General features: G+C 43.6%; 1 protein-coding gene across 5 annotated transcripts in view; it reads right to left on the bottom strand.

The window, feature by feature from the left end:
* Positions 1–12,860, bottom strand: part of ADGRB2 (adhesion G protein-coupled receptor B2) — a 399,447-nt gene extending 386,587 nt beyond the window's left edge. For 4 of the 5 annotated variants that reach the window (XM_066575036.1, XM_066575037.1, XM_066575038.1 and 1 more), the window contains exon 1: positions 12,246–12,860. The gene's annotated coding sequence lies outside the window, so the exon portion shown is untranslated. The remainder of the gene's footprint in view (positions 1–12,245) is intronic. The other variant, XM_066575040.1, reaches the window with a different exon arrangement.
* Between the last annotated feature and the right edge of the window lie 7,482 nt (positions 12,861–20,342).

Here is a 20,342-nt window from a genome sequence, read left to right as displayed (position 1 = left end):
TTTCTTCCTCCAGAACGGTGCAGCCCTGTGTATCTCCATGGTTGCAGACAATGAACAAGCACCGCATGTAGTTTAATCCTACAGCATGTTTCTCCACTTCATTCTGATCATTTCCATGACTGCACATACAAAGGTTATTTCCAAAAGCAAACATTGATTTTCAATGCAGAAAGCCTAAATTTCATGCCAATCTCCTTACAAGTGATAGGCTGTCTCAGATGTTATTAATAATTAACTTTATACCGCTGTTGTTTAAAACTTTCTGTACAAAATCAATATGGTAACCACTCAGCTGTAAGGGTCCACATGCACGAATAATGCTGCGGATTACAGGACTAGCCATCAGTGCACTTGCCCGGGGGCCCCACAAGCATAGGAGCCCCATACTAATCCATGTATGTTAACATTTCAATGCAGCTTGTATCATATATGATACGGTTGTGTGGCGAGATATGAACTCCAATCCGTCTATGCCATGTGTGAAGAATTTTGTCACTTTCTGTTTCACTTTCAAATTACCCATAACTCCTTTTGTAAATTACCCATAATTTCTATAATAAAAAGAGAGATTTTCCACCAAATGGATGTGTGGCTCATCTTGTGAAGTGTAGTACATCGTCTTGTTACTTTCTAGTGTAAAGTAGCCTGGCACTATGAACAAAGAGACGTCTACAGTGCAAGAGGAGAATGGACCCTAGAGACTTAGACTTCCGGTTCTCCAGTCTAGGTCGCCGGTTACTAATTCTTTGGCCTCCCAAGTTTTCTTGACGACATCCCATAGCTGCCGCATCCCCATATAATATATATTTCATCATAGAATCACAGAATGGTAGAGTTGGAAGGGACCTCCGGGGTCATCTGGTCCAACCCCCTGCTCAATGCAGGATTCACTAAATCATCCCAGACAGATATTTGTCCAGCCTTTGTTTGAAGACTTCCATTGAAGGAGAACTCCCCACCTCCCGTGGTAACCTGTTCCCTCATTGATCACCCTCACTGTCAGAAAGTGTCTAATATCTAATCTGTGGCTCCTCCCTTTTAATTTTATCCCATTGCTTCTAGTCTTTCCTTGTGCAAATGAGAATAGGGCTGATCCCTCTGCACTGTGACAGCCCATCAGATATTTGTAGACAGCTATTAAGTCTCCTCTCAGACTTCTTTTTTGCAATCTAAACATTCCCAGATCCTTTAACCGTTCCTCATAGGACATGATCTGCAGACCGCTCACCATCTTGGTAACTCTTCTGTGAACTTGTTCCAGTTTGTCTATGTCTTTTTTAAAGTGGGGTGCCCAGAACTGGACACAGTATTGCAGATGAGGTCTGACTAATGAGGAGTAGAGGGGGATAATTCCGGGTGAATAACCCTTTAATCATGTTGACTAGTTGTTGCTGCACAGTATGTTTTTAATGTTTCAACACCGATTTTGTTGGAAGTGCAAATAAAATAAATATCTTTAATTTTATCGACAATTTACATTTTTATTTTTTGTGAGTAGTTGTTGTAGGGGCCCCAGTACACTGTTTTGCCAGGGGGCCCATAATGCTGTAAAGACGGCACTATCAGCCATAACATCTTTAACAATCTCATCCGCATGCAGTGAAAAATGTATGTGCCATAGGAAATATGCTGAAAAAAATCTTTTTTTCAGGCCTTATACACATATCGTATGCCATGCGGTGGCTTTTAAGGTTCCATTGAAAACAACGGGCGAGGCTTTCCAAGGGAACACCCAAATATAGAAGATGCTGCGATTTTCTTTTTTCAAAAAATTCCTCATGTAAATAAATGAATTCAAAAGAATGGATTTCATATTCGTGTGAGTTTTGAGCGCATCGCATAAAACTTGAGCAAGAATATTACTCATGTGAATAACCCTTACTTTTATACTTTGATACAAGATGTAATACGGGCAGGCATGGAGGCTCTACTACCCTATTGTACCGCCTCTAGCTTGGATGTAAAATGTGGTACGGGCGGGCATGGAGGGTCTAGTACCCAGTTGGGCCGCCTCTGCACTCGGTTGCCTTGTGTGCCCTTATGCATCCACTGGTCCTAATACCTCCTAACAGTCTGGTCAGAACGGGCTAGGTGCGCGGGTAATTCGTTGATACAACCTTATAGCTTCTCACATTCCAATAATGGGCACCTCTCAGACTCTGTTAACTGGCAAAATCTCTGATTGCATCGTAGAGTCGTCTAGTGGTTAACAAGCTCTACACAAGTGAAAAAAGAGGTCCAATACAGACAAGTAGCCCCTGAGAGCCTTTTTATAGACCAAGAGTGGAACCACTTTTACGACCTGGGGTGGCAAGACCATTCATCTAATCACTCCACAGCTCTAATCATTTGTATATCTGCCTGAGGTGTAATTGCATGCTGAGTTTTGCAGCAAAACGACAACAACTTCTAGGGGCTTGATTTTTTTTTGACAAATATTTTATATATTTACAAGAATCACAGAATAAAACGTGTATACCTTGAGTTACATAAATCATAAATAAAAGAATAAATGAGATATTTGCTAACTATGGTCTCTCTAAAAGCACTGTTAGTACAATGAAAAATTATATGAGCGTCTCTTTAAAAAAAAATAAAAAACCGAAGAGCTCTTGGTCATTGATAAATGCTCACTTTACTGGCTCAGAGTATACCAAGAGTGCCGAATGGAAGAGACTACACAGCTAGAAATGTACTGTCAAATCAGATGGCGTGCAATTTATCATTACAGTGCTGTGTATAACTCCAAAGTGCTTCCTGAACTTACCATGGTCCAAATATACTCATTGTCAAAAAGAAATCCCTCCCCTAGAAGAAATTGTTGGAATCAAATGAAACGTTATAAATATATGACTTTAATGTTGATATAAGTAAGTGATTATAATATCAGAGCAAAAGGAATTTATTACGGAAAACTGACCCATTGAAGGGAGGCTCTAGTACCGAGTTGTACTGCCTCTAGCTTGGATACAAGATGTGATACAGGTGGGTATGGAGGCTCTAGTACTCTGTTGTACCGTCTCTAGCTTAGATGTAAGATGTGATATAGATGGACATGAAGACTCTAGTACCCTGTTGTACCGCCTCTAGCTTGAATATAAGATGTGATACGCTTTGGCATGGAGGCTCTAGTACCCTGTTGTAACGCCGCTAGGTTAGATGTAAGATGTTATATGGATGGGCATGGAGGCTCTAGTGGCAACAGTGGGTGGGTATCAAAGGCAGCGCATGTAATGGGCGCCGTGAGACCAAATGTCCTTCAGCCAAGCACCTAGAAATGGTTCAGACAGACACAGGGACCTGTAATGATGGAGCCACCTGTCTCTGAATGGCAGACAACAAAACAGCTGGAGATGCTTGTGTTTGTTAGATGATGAGTAGTCTGTCAAGGGTGTCCAAAGCCTGGTCACCTTGTGTCCATGCCCTCACATATCCAACAGCTCCTAACATTCTGGTCAGAAGTTCCCAGGTGGCGGGCAATTCATCAATATGACCATCCAGCTTCTCACATTCCAAAAATGCTCCCCCTCTCTCAAACTCTGTTAACTAGGCAAAATCTCTTGATTGCATCGTAGAAGCATATCTAGTGGTCAACAAGCTCTATGCATAAAACGAGGTCCACTACACATAAGGTACCTCTGAGAACCTTTTTATAGACTAGAACCAATTTTAGGGCCTCCGGCAAGATCTTAACACGCCACAACTCTAATCATTTACATATCTGCCTGAGATGTAACTGCATGTCAATTTTTGTAGCAAAACGACAACTCCTTCTAGGTTCTTGTTTCTGTTTTTGACAAAGAGTGTATCTTTTCTCAATTTACTCCACTTCTACGTTTCCCTTTTTGAAACCAAATTGTCTACTGGTATAATACTGCATGTTAAATCTTATTTTGTCTATCTTCCCTCTGACTTGGCATGGACTATGTTGGCGCTATATAAAGATTATTATTAGGTAAGACATCTTTTGCAATTACTAAACTCAACTTTCATGTAATAATTAAGTCTAGTTATAAAGAACTCGGACACTTTCAATGCTCATTTCATATAACCATTTCTTTCTTGCTAACTAGTACTTTCAAGGTTAGATCAACCCTTGCTTTTTATTGTCGGTGCCTCAGACATTGCCACAGGTGTTCTTACAATAGGATATCCTGAAAACATGACCTGCTGGGGTGCCTCGAGGACTGGAGTTGAGAAACACTCCTCTAGCCAACTGTTCCCCATATTAAAGTCACATATCTCAACAGCCTTTCAAATGCACAAAAAGTAGAAAACAGCAGTAGTTCAAAGTTTTGGCTATACACCCATCATAAAACAAATGGGTGATTAACCCCTTCACACAATAGCTCCTAGTAGGAGAAACACCTTCACCTGCTACACGGTATGTGCTGAAATATAGTACTTTCACATCCAATGTATGAACAGTTTGATATTCATGGAATGAAGACGAGTGCTGGGAAATCTTGCCTCAGGTAGTGTGACTCTGACAATTCCTGCACAGCATTACAAGTTACAACTACCTATAAAATGCATCGGACCACTCTGTGCCGAAAATGCCCGATGGCGGCAACCCGAATGTCACCTGATTCATAAGATCACAGAAACCGCTCTTCTTCTTATACAGAACAATTCTCTTCTCCTAGTCTGCAAAAGCAGCTGAGAGTTAATGGTTCATTTATATTCTCATAGTAATTAATATAATTTATTTATTCATGTCACACAGGCCATTATAAAACCTGCTAAGTCTGTATTAAGGCAAAACAAGCAAAGCTGCCTGTATAAGTCCAGTATAATTAAGCATACTTTGAAATATTAGGAGCTTCACAGATCCTAACATTCAAAGGGTTCTCCGAGAGTGCCGATTTTTTATTACAAAAGATAGAAGAACTGGTAATTAAAGAACTATCTAGGCTCTACTATTCACACGGCATTCTGGGTATATGGCTGACTATTTCATATAGAAAAATGTAATTAGCTTCTCAAGGCATGATGAGAAAGCTGTCACTTTGTTATTGACTGAGAAGCTTCAGTTTCTAACTTAGAACTGACAAACAACATGGCTCTATTTCCTGTTGTATTTTGCAAAAACGGACACTCCAAAAAACAAGACCAAAAAAATTCCAATATGTGAAAAAAACACACAGGAAGTTCCAAACCGTGGCTACCACTCTGACTACTTACCAGGGTATGGCCAAAATTACATTCGCATTGGGAATCCTTTTTAACCCGTTAGTGACCAAAGTGTTTTTACGTCCTGGCTTGCTGGGCTTTAATCCCCAGGGATGTAAAAAGATGCTCCATGCGACGATTAAAACTCTGCAAGCTCTGGACGTGACAGCTCCATGCTGCAGGTTACCGGTCACATGATAGCTGGCATTTACTGAATACCGGCGATCATATGACAGTCAATTAAAAGTAAAAAAAAGTTAACGATTCAGCAGCCCTGATGAAACCCTCAGTGAATACATTTAAATGTGTATTTTTCAAAATGTGGTCAATTGTGGGGGTATCTATCATTCTGAAACCTATGAACCTTTGCAATCTTGGCTTAGTGTTGGAAAACAAAATATTCCTCAAAAAGGTTTTTCCAATGTGCGTCCAGTATAAAATAAACTAATGGAAATATATATCTCATCAAAAATGTGTACAGTATGATTGCACATATTTGAGTTATTGAGGTTAATAATGTGAAAAAATGACAATTTTTTTCAACATTTTCCCAATTTTGGTGCTTTTAATAAATATACACAAATTCTATCGGTCTATTTTTACCACCTAAATGAAGTACAATATGTGGCGAAAAAACAATGTCAGAATCACTTGGATATGCAAAACCTTTACGGAGTTATTCTATGTTAAATTGACATGTCAGATTTGCAAAAATTGTCCTGGTCATTAAGGCGCAAACAAGCTTGGTCACTAAAGAGTTAAAGTACTAGAACATCCCATTAGATGTTGAGCCAACTTTAAAGAACATTTACTATAAATCTAGAACCTGAAATATATATTTTTTTGGTAAGTCTCCTCCTTCTACCTTAAATGATGAAGATGCAATGTAGCAGCTGCTGATAGAGGAGACATACAGCCCATAATAGGATCTAAGTACTGTGAGTGCACAGGGGTGACTTTTCTGAATACATCCCATTGAGATTGGTACATTATTACACAGTAATACATGGAGATGTAGAATAAAGTAATAAGATTATTCATTGGGATTCAAAATAACAATTTTTGAACTTGATCGTTGTAGGCCCTCGTTCCGTGCCTCATATGTCAAACCTAACAGAAAAACCTCCTGTTAGGCTCTGCTCACATCTGTCTCGTGGTTTCCGTGAAAACACAATGCAGTACCAGATCCATTGTGTGACAGACACAGTCAGTGCCTACTGAACCTGCAGGGTCCGTTGGGTTAAGCTGAGGTTTAGCGTTCATTGATACAGTAGTGATACATAGTGGCCCCCATAATGTTCTAATAAATGTTTGTATATAATCAATAGCTTCCCTTATGAATTAGGCAAAGCCACGCAACTGCAGCCGTGACTATCTGAGCTTATAAAGGCTATCAGACATCTTTCTACAGACCCTAAAATCACATAAATTTGCATTGTTACACAGTTTTATCCACTTGCCATCTGCTCTTTCTCTCCCACCGCCCTGTCTGTGTAAGTGTCAAAGTAGTTTCGGAATCTCTCAAAGGTGCAATGCTGGTAAAGCTGCTTATAGGAGGCTGTAGATCCAATATACAGTGCAATGTAGTGCTCAAATACAGCAACCACGCCAGACGATTCCCAAATAATGCCAACAGACAGTCCATAAGGACCACCGTATCAGCCAAAATATCAGACCACCTGCATATAACAGACATACAGGCCCACTCATGGAGCACTAGAATAATAGTATTATACAGATTAAAAATAAAAACCTCCATAAATACATAATAGCATCACAACGTATTTAAAGCCAGGTTCACACGAGCGTATTAATCTAAGCGTAAGAATCCATGATGGTGACAGTTTGGGTCAGCTACCCCCACAATCAGGCCATATTACGGATGCAGAAAGTTGGCTGCAATATATTGTGTGAAACTGGCCTAAAGGGGTTTTATGGGAGTAAGGGCCCTTTTACATGGGAAGACTGCAAAATGATCATTCGTCATTCAGATCATGCAGACATTTACACTGACGATTATCAATCAGATTCCTGCGATCCAGTGATAGTCTGAGTTAGAATTGTTCAACGTAAAAGGGTCCTAAGATATTGGTGATCTATCCTCAGAATAGGTCATCAAAATAAGTTTAGTGGGGGTCCACCGCTCAGGACACCCTCCAATCAGCTGTTTGAATAGGCCACGGACTCTTCTCAGGCATGTGACGCTGTGTTCATTGGTCACATGACCTGAAAGCAGCCCAATCCCATTCACGTGAATTGACTTGAGCTGCTATACCAGTTACAGCCACTACAAAATGTGCAGTGCTGTGCCTGGTAAGCAAGGAATCTGCCATGGCATTCACCTGAGCACAGCAGCCACTTTAAACAGCTGATCCGTGGAGGTCCCAAGTGGCGGACCCTAACTGATCTGATGTAGATGACCTCTCCTGAGGAAAGGGAGGTAAACAAATGAAGCAAATAATGGCACAACCTTTCCCAAGTGAAGACAAGAGGCTGGAAACTGATAACCCAACATTTCTTTTTTAACAACCAGCAAAGACAAACACGTTTCGCAGTGAGAAGCCTCTTCTTCAGTGGAAAGCTGTAAGGAGACACTTACTACAGCCTGAGGGGCATGCAGAACAAGCAATGTCCCTGTGAGCAGATGAAGGTTCAGATTCATTCCTGTCTTCATCTGCTCACGGAAACACCGTTCGCTCTACATACCCCTCAGGCTGTACGAACTGTCTCCTTCCAGCTTGTTACTGAAGAGGCATCTCACCTTAAAACGCGTTTGTTTTTGCTGGTTGTTAATGATGAGAAGTTGAGTAATCAATGTCTTGCCTCTCATTTCTCTTCACTTGAGAAAGGTCATACCGTTACTGGACTTTTTTGGTTTACCTCCCATTGGTTCCCATCACTCCTATGGCTTCCTGCTGTGACATCCACGTCAGCACCTCACTTTACTGTGCAGCCCTAAATACTTTCTTGGGCTCTGATATATCTTTACCCTCACAAAAGACCTTTGCTGATACAAAGGGTTGCCCCACCTTGCCCTGCACCCTATTGTCTTTGAGGAAAGGTCTTCGATATGTTAGTCTAAGAAGAGCCTTTTAAATAATCCCCCTTTTAAATAATCCATATTCTACATTATAACATTCCATATATAATACACACAATATACATTACATGCCATATACACACATCAAAAGAAACTAAACAGTTCAAATTGTGTCCTGAGGTATCTGACACCAAAAGTAGAGTATGTCTTGTCCACAGACTACACTGGGGAGGCCCAAAAGACTCAACTTCCAACTACAGAGCAAGACACCCTCTATTTTTTCCTTTTAACAAACCTTTATTTGGGGCAGTTTCAGGTTCTCACGTCTACAACAAGATTGCGCTCAAAGACCATGAATTTTCAGACTTTTTACTAATGACGAAAAAAACCAACTGTTGCTTCAAGCAGTGGAAGCAAATCACAAGGCTGTTCCAACACGAATTACCAAGGAGTCTGCTGTCCGGTCCTTCAGCACTGACTGACAAGTATTTGTGTCGTCATTTTGACTATTTTCATATATTTGGAGGTATTTTTGTAGGAGCAGCACAGATGTGTAGATTGTCAGGACAAATGCCATTGTCAATACTTAATGTTTAAAGGTATAGCGGTTCTTTGGCAAAAGCAAATTGTTATTATTAATACTGTAGCTTGTGTAGTTGGGAATCTTGCATGTAAGCGCCATTCCTCATAATATACATCGGTTTTGAGCACCATCTTGTAGTTGGAATTTACCCTAACATTACTGTTAGCAGATGTAACAAACTGGGAAGGTGTCTTGCTGTATAGCTGCCACTTTATTTTTTGCCATCTCTCTATGGGCCACCCTAGTGTATACATATGTATAGTCACTCTGTAGGAACCATTGACGCCTATGAAATCATCTGTAAGCTTTGAATTTAGTCTCACGTGGATTTCTACCCATGAAATTTAATTCGCTTCAGGCAGGTGGCACTTCCAGCTTAGTACCGGAGTTATAATAAGTACATAAGAAGAGATTCTTAGAACCTCTTCTTATGTACTTATTTTAACTCTCCTACTGAGCCGATAGCACTGAGCTGCTGGCAACTAACCAGGTGAGTACTGGAGGAGCAGGTGAAGAGAAGAAGAGGGTGGGCTCCAGAAAACAGTTAATCCTTGGGAGAAACTCTTACTAGATTTGAGTTCTGTAGTCCAGGCATATCACATATGGTCCAGACATATCAAATATGGTCCAGACATATCAAATATGGTCCAGACATATCATGTATGAACCCTGTAGCTCAGGAGTTTTAGGGATCAAAAAGATAAAATGACTTTTTACTAAAATATTGTAGTCAGGATTGTTGCTGCATCTGTAGTGACCATCTAGAAAAGTGTTTAAAGAAACAAATCAGTGCCATGATGTCCCAGAGGTTCTCCATGTGCATTCATCAGCCTGATCAGAGCCACCGCCGCTCTACAAAGCAAGCTCAGCAGTAGTGAAGGCCATAAATCTGGGCATGTTGGGGGAGTTAGTAAAATGAATACAGGTTCACATTAATAAATGCACCAAATGCAAATGGCTAAAAAGGAGCTGGTCCAAGGAGTTTATAGGTGTTGTATGGAAATTAGGATGAGATTAATGAAGCCAGTACATCACATACTTATGATGTTTACAGAAGCCATAAACATGTCTGAATTTAATGGGCATGGAGTTCGATTCCAGATAGCTCTTCCTGTACAGTACAGTAGCTGCTAGTAATATTCTGCACCTTTGGAGATATAGGTTACGGATATGAATATACAATAAACATGAAGAACTGTATAAACCAAGTAAATATCATCAGTCCAGGTTATGGTTTGGTCATTCTGGATAAATTGCACTTCTTTATCAGTCGGGTCCCTATATATCCAGGTTGGGCCATCAAACCTTTCTTCCAACTGCAAGAATTAAAGCACTAGATGGGTATGCCATGGCCGTTCCATGTAAGAATACGCTGGACATCAACTTGTCACAATGTGTTATGAAGAAAGCTTTTAATGATCAGTATAAGCTGTTTATTGTCCTGGTGCCAAGTTCTTTATCGTGTATGTATATAGTCTGGCTGACAATGGTTCTACATTAAGTCATGGATGACCATCAATTGCAGAAAGACCCCTTTAATATGGCAGCGGCCCAAAGGTAGTTGATTCTGTGGAGCAAAGTTTCTGTTGGCTGTGCAGTTTCCCTACAGTGGCCACTACAGGGGAAATTGAGTATTACATGTGATCAGTTCAATGAATGTCCATCTGCATTGGGTCCACCATACGAAGGCCGCTGCTTCTTAGAAACTCTCTGCTTTGGTCATGGAGAATGTGCAGAACAGGGGACAAATGGGATATATGGGAAGAAGTTGTAAGGACGAGACAGCCCCTTTAACCCTTCCCACGCTAACATAAATGTATGTCTGTACTGATCCCCACCATAGTTATTGTTGGAATAATATATTGCTTTGGTCAGCACATGAAAAGTCACCATTAAAGGCCTCCAATGGAAGACAATTACCCTCCTGTGACCCAATCTTAATCCTTCATTCTTCACTGTAAAATAAGACAAAAATCAAGTTTCCTTTGTGTGAAGCAATTATGTGGAAGTTTCCTTGGCAGCATATAAGTAGATGTGGATGTCTGTCCCCGACATACAGTTTTACTTATGTGGCTGAAAGACCTTGGATGGATAAAAGCTTCCATTAATTAACTGCGCTAGAGGGACCTGCTGCACATTACAGACACTAAGTAGAAAAACGTCCAAACCATTTGTTCAGACCAAGATACAAGAGTCGCCCTCATGGACGAGGGGAATATTATCACTGCTGCTCCCACAACCAAAGCCAGACTATCCAGGTTATTGTCATCAGCAACACATAGACCGGGAACGATCCAACATAATCCCATCCATAGCTGGAGAGGTGGAGGAAGAACTGGGGCAAAGCAGGGGAGATGGAGAGATAGATATGAGATAGATAGATAGATAGATAGATAGATAGATAGATAGATAGATAGATAGATAGATAGATATGAGATAGATAGACATGAGATAGATAGATAGATAGATAGATAGATAGATAGATAGATAGATAGATAGATAGATGGATAGATAGATAGATATGAGATAGATAGACATGAGATAGATAGATAGATAGATAGATAGATAGATAGATAGATAGATAGATAGATAGATAGATAGATATGAGATAGATAGATATGAGATAGATAGATAGATATGAGAGAGATGGTAGATAGATAGATAGATAGATAGATAGATAGATAGATAGATAGATAGATAGATATGAGATAGAGAGATAGATAGATAGATATGAGATAGATAGATATGAGATAGATAGATATGAGATAGATAGATGATTAGATAGATGATTAGATAGATAGATAGATAGATAGATAGATAGATAGATAGATAGATAGATAGATAGATATGAGATAGATAGATAGATAGATAGATAGATAGATAGATAGATAGATAGATACATAGATAGATAGATAGATATGAGATAGATAGATAGATAGATAGATAGATAGATATGTTATCAGATAACCAATATCTAGATAGATACATAGATGGATGATTGATAACACATACACAAAAGATATGTTGATCAAATACTGATTGATAGACAGCTAGATATGAGATATGTTGATTAGACAACCAATATCCCGATAGATGATAGATAGATATGAGCTAGCTGCTAGAGCCCCTGCAGGCACAGGTGGGCACACAGGCCGCTGGGGGTCTGCTGTGCCTCGGCCCCCCGGTGTGAGGACAGATAACTAGTCTAACTCGCTGCCCCGCACATCCCTGCATTCCCCGCACTCGGCGGTGGTGATGGAGGAAGACGACGACTAGTAATGGACGTGGAGTGCCTGTAGACCCCGCTCGGTGGTGTCAGCAGTGTGACGACGAGGGACAGGCTGGGAACTAGTGTCTGCCAGCACTGCCCAGAGCCGGGCTCAGCCTGCCACGTGATGGAGCCCGGCTCCCCTCCACCCCGTGTACCCCGCTGCAGCCCCCCGCTCTTACCTGGTCGCTGTTAGCAGTACTTTCTAGAGGGGGAGGCTGTCTCCTGCCGCCTGGGATGTCCCATGATCCGAGTGTCCTCCGTGCTCCGCTCGTCACATCTCCCCGGATAAGTTTATTCCTGCGGAGTGCAGCGGCTCCTGTGTGCGGCGTGCGCGGACTAGTGATGGGGAGCGAGTCCTTATCTACCGCATAGGGCTAGTGCATTATACTGTACGTGCGGACCAGGCTCAGTGTATCTGCTCCTCCATCTCCCGGCTCCGTATCCCTCCTCCTCCCTCCTTCCCCAGTCTCTCTAGCTCTGCTCCCCCCTCTCTTCTCAGTGCCTCCTCCTTAACTCCGCGCGGCTCTCCATCCTTCACTCACTTCCATCTCTTTGGCTTTTCCTAGTTTCAGCCCTGTCGTGTGGTGCGTCCAGCAGGTAATCCCGGGGGCCTCTGCCAGGTGCCAGGCTATAGCATTCCGGTGCAATATGCGTATACCCGGCGTCCTGTGCCAGCTGCTGCTGCCCCTCAGGTGCCCGCTGCTGCTCCTCAGCCCTCCGTGGGAGGATAGAACGCGGCCCTGTGTGTCCAGCACTGGCAGCTGTGCCCCACTCTGTACCAGGCTCAGTGTATCTTCTCCTCCATCTCCCGGCTCTGTAGCCCTCCTCCTTCCTCAGTCTCTCCCTCTCTATCTCTGCTCCCCCCTCTCTCCTCAGTGCCTCCTCCTTAACTCCGCGCTTCTCTCCATCCTTCACTCACTTCCATCTCTTTGGGTTTTTCTCATTTCCCTGCTTTTCAATTCAGCTTTTCCTGCACTGTGTCTTTCATTTTCCTGAGCACATTAATGTCATCCTCGCATGTTTTCAGTACTACATGAATACCCCCTCTCCTTGCATGTTTTCAGTACTACATGAATACCCCTTCTCTCCGTACATGAATACCCCTTCTCTCCGTACATGAATACCCCTTCTCTCCGTACATGAATACCCCTTCTCTCCGTACATGAATACCCCTTCTCCCACTGATCTCAGCATCTAAGGGGGAGATCTGTTTCTAGAAGCTGGCACAGCTGGACCAAAGAGGGCATAACAGATCACGCTCACATCGAATATTGCATTGCGTCTGCAGACAGATGTACCCATGAGCAAAAGTCCCTGGTTGATTCAAGCTGGCCATAGACATAACAACAGCAAAAAAAAAACCACTCTAAACCAGCCAATATTTTGTGAATCAACGCAGGAGCATTTCAAAATCAGTGTTTGTAATACAGCATGAGTGAGCAGATTAAAAGTTAACTTGTAGAATGTAAATATGCACCAAAAACCCTGAAGGGAGCTGGGGCAGGGTATTTTGGTGCTTTAGGCAAATACCCCCCTCCTTGGAAAAGATTCAAAAGACCTTAATAAAAGAGATATAAATTCCTGTGTCGCTATTTCTCCACCTCAGCCAGTCTCTTTGAACAAACTGGCATGGTTGTGGCAGTGCCCATAAACCAGGAGGAACCTGGGGGTGTCTCAGATGGCAGAATGTACAGCAACTCATATCACATGGTAGAAAGCAACTCTGCATAAGTGCTATGCAGACTGTACAAGTGATCTAATATATACATATACTGTATATATATATATATGTGTGTGTGTGTGTATGTATATATAAATATATATATATATATATATTTTTTTTTCCCCCAATATATAATTTATGGTTTGTTATTGAAACAACTCTGCCCTCATATGTATACATCATGTACCACTACACACTATGCCTCTCACTCACTTTTGGGGTGGTTTCACACAAGCGTGCTTTTGTGCGTACATAGGTGCGTACATAAGTGTGCACCCATGTACGTGCAAAAACACACGTGAATGCAGGTCCGTGCATTGCCTTCAATGGAGCCTCCATTGAAGACAATGGTCTGCTGGCATCCCTGCATTGCTTTTCAGGGAAGGGCTTTACATATAAGCCCTTCCATGAAAAACAAAAAATTTAGTGTAAAAAAAAATAAACTTACGCTCCACCGCTGCCGTGTCCCCCGTGGGGATGAAGAACACATATGCCGCATGCGGCAGATGTTTCCTTCATCTCCGCTAGTGACAGATGCAGCAAAGAAATTCTTCAATTCCCTACCGCAGCTGTCACACATGCCCTGCTGCCGGACCTCCGTCATTGGATTTCAGGGAAGAGCTTTAAATATAAGCAATTCTCTAAAAAAAACAGTAAAAGTAGTGTAAAAAAAATAGATACTCAACTTCCTTCAGCTGCCGGGGCTCAGCCACATCTTCTCTGTGCTGAGCCCCGGCTCTGTAGTGCTGTTCTTTGAGGAGGCGGGGATTTAAAATTTTAAATCCTCGCCTGCTGAAAGAGCTGATTGTGATTGTCATTCATTTGTCAAGAGCTGACTGTGATTGGCTGAGCGCCTCAGCAAATCACAATCAGCTCTTTCAGCAGGCGGGGATTTTAAATCTCCGCCTGCTCAAAGAACAGCACTACAGAGTCAGGGACAGCACAGAGAAGATGCGTCTGAGCCCCGGCAACTGAAGGAAGATGAGTATCTATTTTTAAAATTTTTTATACAACTTTTACTGGTTTTTCAGGGAAGGACTTATATTTAAAGCTCTTCCCCGAAATCCAATGACGTGGTTGCCGGCAGCAGGATCCTCTACCGTAGCTGTCATGTGTGACAGCTGCGGTAGGGAATTGAAGAATTCCTTTGTTGCATCTGTCACAGATGTGGCAGATGGAGCAGCATGGAATTCTTTTTACTAGCGGGGATGAAGGAAACATCTGCTGCATGCGGCAGATGTGTTCTTTATCTCCGTGGGGACACGGCAGCGGCGAACAGGTAAGTTTTTTTTTTTTACACTAAAATTTTAGTTTTTCAGGGAAGGGCTTTTATGTAAAGCCCTTCCATGAAAAACAATGCAGGGGTGCCGGCAGACCACTGTCTTCAATGGAGCCCCCGGCAGCAGCCGCGGCTCCATGGAAAACAATGCGTGCATTCACTATGGTGCACACAAGTCCTACTTTTGCAGGCACACGCCTGTAAAGCATGGACATATGCACACACCATAGGGACTGCATTGGGGCTAATAGACGCGTGTTTTTGTGCGCGCATATGCATGCACAAAATACATGCTCATATGAAGCCACCCTTACTCATCATCACCATAGCATCTACAACAAACTTTATGCCTTACATCATCTATATTCACACAAGAGGAGCAAAGCTACCTCTATCAATCAACCACACAAGCCTACATCATAAAATGTACACTTTTTCATCAATCAGTTGAGGTTCCACGATGGCGTTGTCACAAAGTGGCAAAATCTCGATTCAACAAATTCCAAACTTAAAGGGGTTGTCCCGCGGCAGCAAGTGGGGTTATACACTTCTGTATGGCCATATTAATGCACTTTGTAATATACATCGTGCATTAAATATGAGCCATACAGAAGTTATACACTTACCTCCTCCGGTGCTGGCGTCCCCGTCTCCATGGCGCCAACTAAAGCTGCCTTCTCCTTCCATTGGACGCGCTTGCGCTGTGCGGTCTTCTGCTCTGTTGAATAGGGCCGCTCCGGCATGCTCGTGCCGCACATGTCTTCTGCGCATGCGCAGACCAGCTCTCCGGCGCGAGCACGCCGGAGCGGCCGCATTCAACAGAGCAGAAGACCGCACAGCGCAAGCACGTCTAATGGAAGGAGAAAGCAGCTTTAGTCGGCGCCATGGAGATGGGGATGCCAGCACCGGAGGAGGTAATTGTAAAACTTCTGTATGGCTCATATTTAATGCACGATGTATATTACAAAGTGCATTAATATGGCCATACAGAAGTGTATAACCCCACTTGCTGCCGCGGGACAACCCCTTTAAGTCCTGTGAGATCATGACATGTCCCCAAATATATAACAGTGAAGAGGAACACCGAGCTGCGCAAGCAGAGAGAATGAGACAACAAAGGGACCTCCACGTTGGTTTGCTCTGGGTATTATGTGTATTCAAAATAGCTGATGCCTCTGCACTATAACTATAATTTCTAATTCAGTTGAATCAGTTTCCGGAGCATGAATATTTATATATACAGTATATAGATGGCAGTTGCTGTCCTAGGACGGGTTTTCTACCAGTTACAGTACAGTTATATTTAGTGACTGGCCAATGACATTCTCTCCGGAGTCATTACTCTTCTATCTTTTCTATTCAGCCCAGACTACCATAAAGATTTCTTTCAGCCGCAACTTCTTTTTGTAAAGTTTGCAATACAGACATCTCTGGGTCCTCGATTTTCCAGCATTTCACTAACCCGTTACAGCACAGTCGTTACAGCACAGTTATATTTAGTGACTTGCAAATGACATGCTCTCTGGAATCATTACTCTTCTTATCTTTTCCATTCAGCCCAGACCACCATAAAGATTTTTCCAGCCACAACTTGTTTTTGTAAAGCTTGCAACATAGACATACACAAATTCTGCTGCTATCCTAATTATGTTCTAGTGCCGCCTTGTGTGCACGATTACTGTTCCTGATGTATGGCACGGTGCTCCCACATACTGCAATCCAAAATAATGTTGTCATAACTATAATTAGACCCCATATAGTGCCACACAGACAGCACCCCAAAAAACAATAGTGCAGATAAAAAGAGTAGTGCCGAACAGATAGCACCACATATTGTCCGACAGACTGTAATAGTGCACCACTCAGTAAAAGTGCCACGGTTTGTACTTTAAACAGTAATAGTACTCCACACAGTAATGTTTCCCCTTTTGTGTTCTTACACAATTATAATACCCCTTTTTGTGCCATGACATAGTAATAATTCCCGTTATGACCCTTACAAAGTCATAGTGCCCTCTTAATACAAATAATGTCTCTAAGTTCCCCCTTAATAATAATAGAACCTCCAAGTTCCCTGTTAATAGTAATAGTACTCTAAGTGCTCCTTAGTAGCAAAAGTACCTCTCAATAGTAATAGTGACAAGTTCCCTATTAATAGTGCCATCAAATGTTCCTTAATTGTAATAATGCATTCTTAATAGTAATAGTGCATAGAGATGAGCGAGCACCAAAATGCTCGGGTGCTCGTTACTCGGGACGCAAATTTCGCGATGCTCGAGGGTTCGTTTCGAATAACGAACCCAATTGAAGTCAATGAGCGACCCGAGCATTTTTGTATATCGCCGATGCTCGCTAAGGTTTCCATTTGTGAAAATCTGGGCAATTCAAGAAAGTGATGGGAACGACACAGCAACGGATAGGGCAGGCGAGGGGCTACATGTTGGGCTGCATCTCAAGTTCACAGGTCCCACTATTAAGCCACAATAGTGGCCAGAGTGGGCCCCCCCTCCCAACAACTTTTACTTCTGAAAAGCCCTCATTAGCAATGCATACCTTAGCTAAGCACCACACTACCTCCAACAAAGCACAATCACTGCCTGCATGACACTCCGCTGCCACTTCTCCTGGGTTACATGCTGCCCCCCCCCCCCCCCCGCACGACCCAGTGTCCACAGCACACACCAAATTGTCCCTGCGCAGCCTTCAGCTGCACTAATGCCACGCCACCCTCATGTCTATTTATAAGTGCGTCTGCCATAAGGAGGAACCGCAGGCACACACTGCAGAGGGTTGGCACGGCTAGGCAGCGACCCTCTTTAAAAGGGGCAGGACGATAACCCACAATGCTGTAAAGAAGCAATGAGAAATATAATCCCGTGCCACCGCCATCAGGAGCTGCACACGTGGGCATAGCAATGGGGAACCTATGTGCCACACACTATTCATTCTGTCAAGGTGTCTGCATGCCCCAGTCAGACCGCGGTTTTTTATAAATAGTCACAGGCAGGTACAACTCCGCAATGGGAATTCCGTGTGCACCCACAGCATGGGTGGCTCCCTGGAACCCACCGGCTGTACATAAATGTATCCCATTGCAGTGCCCTGGACAGCAGAGCTAACGTCAGATTAAATGCAGGTGGGCTTCGGCCCACACTGCATACCCCAGTCAGACTGGGGTTTTTTATAAGTAGACACAGGCAGGTACAACTCCCTATTGTGAAGTCCGTGTGGACGAACAGCATGGGTGGCTCCCTGGAACCCACCAGCGGTACATAAATATATCCCATTGCATTGCCCATCACAGCTGAGGTAATGTCATGTTTAATGCAGGTCGGCTTGGGCCCACACTGCATGCCCCAGTCAGACTGGGGTTCTTTAGAAGTGGACACATGCAGTTACAACTCCGTGTGTACCGACAGCATGGGTGGCTCCCTGGAACCCACCGGCGGTACATAAATATATCCCATTGCAGTGCCCAGCACAGCTGATGTAGCGTCAGCTTTAATGCAGGTGGGCAAAAAATTAATTGGATTACACTGTAGGCGAGGGCCCAAAAAAATTGGTGTACCAACAGTACTAATGTACCTCAGAAAAATTGCCCATGCCCAACCAAGAGGGCAGGTGAAACCCATTAATCGCTTTGGTTAATGTGGCTTAATTTGTAACTAGGCCTGGAGGCAGCCCAGCTAAAATAAAAATTGGTTCAGGTGCAAGTTTCAACGCTTTAATGAGCATTGAAACGTATAAAAATTGTTTACAAAAATTATATGACTGAGCCTTGTGGGCCTAAGAAAAATTGCCCGTTCGGCATAATTACGTCAGGTTTCAGGAGGAGGAGCAGGAGGAGGAGGATGAATAGAATACACAGATTGATGAAGCTAAAAGGTCCCCGTTTTTGATGGTGATAGAGAACGATGCTTCCATCCGCGGGTGCAGCCTACGTATTGCTTAGGTATCGCTGCTGTCCGCTGGTGGAGAAGAGAAGTCTGGGGAAATCCAGGCTTTGTTCATCTTGATGAGTGTAAGCCTGTCGGCACTGTCGGTTGACAGGCGGGTACGCTTATCCGTGATGATTCCCCCAGCCGCACTAAACACCCTTTCTAACAAGATGTTAGCCGCAGGACAAGCAAGCACCTCCAGGGCATACACCGCGAGTTCAGGCCACGTGTCCAGCTTCGACACCCAGTAGTTGTAGGGGGCAGAGGCGTCACGGAGGACGGTCGTGCGATCGGCTACGTACTCCCTCACCATCCTTTTACAGTGCTCCCGCCGACTCAGCCTTGAATGGGGAGCGGTGACACAGTCTTGCTGGGGAGCCAGAAAGCTGTCAAAGGCCTTAGAGAGTGTTTCCCTGCCTGTGCTGTACATGCTGCCTGATCTCTACGCCTCCCCTGCTACCTTGCCCTCGGAACTGCGCCTTCTGCCACTAGCGCTGCCGGATGGGAATTTTACCATCAGCTTGTCCGCCAGGGTCCTGTGGTATATCATCACTCTCGAACCCCTTTCCTCTTCGGGTATGAGAGTGCAAAGGTTCTCCTTATACCGTGGGTCGAGCAGTGTGTACACCCAGTAATCCGTAGTGGCCAGAATGCGTGTAACGCGAGGGTCACGAGAAAGGCATCCTAACATGAAGTCAGCCATGTGTGCCAGGGTACCTGTACGCAACACATGGCTGTCCTCACTAGGAAGATCACTTTCAGGATCCTCCTCCTCAGGCCATACATGCTGAAAGGATGACAGGCAAGCAGCATGGGTACCCTCAGCAGTGGGCCAAGCTGTCTCTTCCCCCTCCTCCTCATGCTCCTCCACCTCCTCCTCCTCCTCCTCCTCAATGCGCTGAGATATAGACATGAGGGTGCTCTGACTATCCAGCGACATACTGTCTTCCCCCGCCTCCGTTTCCGAGCGCAAAGCGTCTGCCTTTATGCTTTACAGGGAACTTCTCAAGAGGCATAGCAGAGGAATGGTGACGCTAATGATTGCAGCATCCCCGCTCACCATCTGGGTAGACTCCTCAAAGTTTCCAAGGACCTGGCAGATGGCTGCCAACCAGGCCCACTCTTCTGTAAATAATTGAGGAGGCTGAATCCCACTGCGCCGCCCATGTTGGAGTTGGTATTCCACTATAGCTCTACGCTGCTCATAGAGCCTGGCCAACATGTGGAGCGTAGAGTTCCACCGTGTGGGCACGTCGCACAGCAGAGCCGGCGCACCTTTCCGAGCAGGTCTGACAAGCGTGGGTAGCTTTTCAGAAAGCGCTGAACCACCAAATTA

Source organism: Eleutherodactylus coqui, chromosome 1 (assembly GCF_035609145.1).
Source record: "Eleutherodactylus coqui strain aEleCoq1 chromosome 1, aEleCoq1.hap1, whole genome shotgun sequence".
Lineage (NCBI taxonomy): Eukaryota > Metazoa > Chordata > Amphibia > Anura > Eleutherodactylidae > Eleutherodactylus > Eleutherodactylus coqui.
This window is presented reverse-complemented; position numbering and strand designations above follow the sequence as displayed.